The sequence below is a fragment of the Triticum aestivum genome, chromosome 5B, assembly GCF_018294505.1.
Source record: "Triticum aestivum cultivar Chinese Spring chromosome 5B, IWGSC CS RefSeq v2.1, whole genome shotgun sequence".
NCBI lineage: Eukaryota > Viridiplantae > Streptophyta > Magnoliopsida > Poales > Poaceae > Triticum > Triticum aestivum.
The window spans coordinates 495,308,968-495,311,658 of record NC_057807.1 but is presented as its reverse complement, the minus strand read 5'-3'; the positions used below and the strand labels follow the sequence as shown (position 1 = coordinate 495,311,658).

Here is a 2,691-nt window from a genome sequence, read left to right as displayed (position 1 = left end):
ATGTGGCTGCAACAGATTGGTATCTTCTCTTCTGAAATCCAATAGCAGCCGTCCATTTGTTTGCTGATATGCCTGACTGAATTTGCAAAGAGTTATCAAGTCTATATTTGTGAGAGTTTCTCATTGTCTGATTGATGTGACTATCAGGTATTTGTTGGATGGCAACTCTAAGCTGCATGCATGTTCATTGGGAGAATCATGATGAATCTTTGATGAACACTGTCAAAGATGGAAAGGCGAATTCTTCGATTCCCCGGGCTGTCAGGGATTTTGTACTTCCAGCAGGTTTTCTAGGTGAATGTTGGCATCCCCGTGTGGTTTGGTTATGCATCTATGCATTGCTTTTGCTCTTTGTCACAGAGTACTAACTGTGGAGGTTCAGGTTTACAATCTTAGAAATGCAATGATTGATGTGTTTTCTAATCGTAATGTAGCAAACAAATTGTTTTGCAAGTTATGTACTTTAATTATCTGTATCTTACCATTCTTACCAAGTACTGTCAAATGTACAGCTTGATTTTGTATATGTATTTCCCTCAGTTTCTTGTAGGTTCCTGCATAAGAGGTCATTATTGCAGAGTTGGAGACTGACACTATGTTTATTAGGTAATCGTTTGAAACTATATACCACTTCAACCTATAACTCTTTGTTGTCCCTCTTTATATTCTAGAATTTGTTTCGGATGATTACCTGCAGTACATGCTATTGGAATTCCCAACAAACTTGACAGGATGGATCAGTCACACGTTGGTTACTTCAAGTCTTCTAAAGGTATCCCGTAATCTATTAATCAAGATGTTTGCAGAACTAAATAATGTTGTAGTGACTGAACGATTACCTGATAAATTAAATTCAGTAAGTATATCATTTATAGTAGCATCTTATTCTTATGTGATGTAATATATGATCATATGGATTGCAGTATTTGATAGCTCCGAAATAACTTCAAGATTTTGCCACGTGCTCTCAAACAATCGTAGTCCGAAAATTTGGTGGCCAGTTGCTGCTATCTCTACTCTGCTTCGTCCTTTCGTAATGGCAATAAGAAATCTTGATTGCTGCCGACATGAAATTCTAACTGAATTTGTTATTCAGCGGGCAAATCCAACATCTTTTTGTACTGTACTTGCATGTTCCAGGATAATTTGGTGGCAAAAGAGCTACGTCGTTTCTCACTAGACCAACAGACAATAGTAGTGATACCTTTGCATTTATATAGTACCATATTTACTCATCTGTATACACTGTTCCTTTCATTCCTCACACCACAAGTATCTAACGGCCGGATAGGTCCAGTCCAGCCGAGACACATATATTCCAGTCCAACATACTCCCTCCATCCAAAAAAGCTTGTCCCAAGCTTTTTCGGATGGAGGGAATATATAGTCCAGTCACACATGCTCTAACGTGATTTCACCAGAGACAGTTAGGCCAGCAACGGTATATCCATAAAGAATAGCGACAGCTAAAGGAAACCATTCAGCAGGTAAGAATGAGATAGACTTTTCAGTGCCAGGCAACCATTGAGCTGTAGACAAGTGGAACAACATTCATGGTACTGCTATTGTTAATCGAAAGAACTTTCTTTTGTTAACATGGTACCCACTAACATGTGCATATGCATTTTTCTCCTGTAGTCCTAGAGGGATAAAGACACATATAATTACGATGGAGGTGACAGGCCTGAAAATGTGAGAATTGAAGCAATATATTCCCTTGTATATATGTTTTCTCTTTTGAAATATCTCAATAGTTTTCCAATTTGTTTCCTGTAAATCTCATATTTTAATACTCCTTAGACCTTAGTAATGCATAGGTGTAATATTAGTTGATATTGCAATTTTGAAGGATCTGCTTTTCTTGTATAGATCTATTTTTTAATCTTGAAGGCAGTACGAGATGCCCTAATGACATATATATAGTACTAACAAGAATATGGGGGCTTTCATAACTTGAGGTAGCTTCCATCTTCTTGTTGTGTATTTATTTTTCTTAGATGAAAATCTTACACCAAGAAGTGGGGTCTCTCAGAAAATTATCATTGTTATTCTCCTTTTCATTGTTTGGGCTTTTTTTCTCAATATATGCTTCTACAAAAAAAAGTAGGTCGGCCCCATGTTGCCACCGTGGCCGGTGACTCGGGTGGATCCAATCCCCCCGGCCTCTAGGGTCACTGTGTCCTCTCTCCGTTACCTCCTTCGTCGCCGGAGGATGCTGACGGGCTAAGCCTAGGCGGTCGACGATGATGGCGGAGGCTCCTGCCTTCACTGCATCGGTGGATCACGCGGAATCTCTGGGCACATGGAGCATTGCCAAAACCAGCGCCAGGGTGGCGCTCGGCTGACTCCCGACGTTGGTTCCACACAAACACATGGGGAGGGGAACTATATGTTACAATCTGAAAATGGCTAAGGAGACATCAGATCTACCTTCTTAGCTCGGAGGGTGTCATGGGTGGCGCACAACTCCCCCCTATCGACAAAAACCCATGGGGAGGGGAACAGAACAGAGAGCGGGGCGGTTTGCGGGGGACTCCTCGGCGGTCCATGGGGAAATACAATGTGAAGAAGAGAGTGCGACATGACGAAGGTGAGATGGGCGTTATCTGGTTTCAATGGAGAGGGCTCCAGTGAAAAATGTCCCGTTATGGCGGGAAACGAGCGGGGAGGTGAGGGTTCGGCAGGGAAAGA

At 41.6% G+C, this 2,691-nt stretch overlaps 1 long non-coding RNA gene across 1 annotated transcript; it reads left to right on the top strand.

The window, feature by feature from the left end:
• Nucleotides 1-369: 369 nt before the first annotated feature.
• Nucleotides 370-1,846, top strand: LOC123112758 (uncharacterized). Its single transcript, XR_006455692.1, has 3 exons — nucleotides 370-606; nucleotides 698-1,556; nucleotides 1,639-1,846. It is a non-coding gene; the product is annotated as an uncharacterized lncRNA (long non-coding RNA).
• Nucleotides 1,847-2,691: the final 845 nt, after the last annotated feature.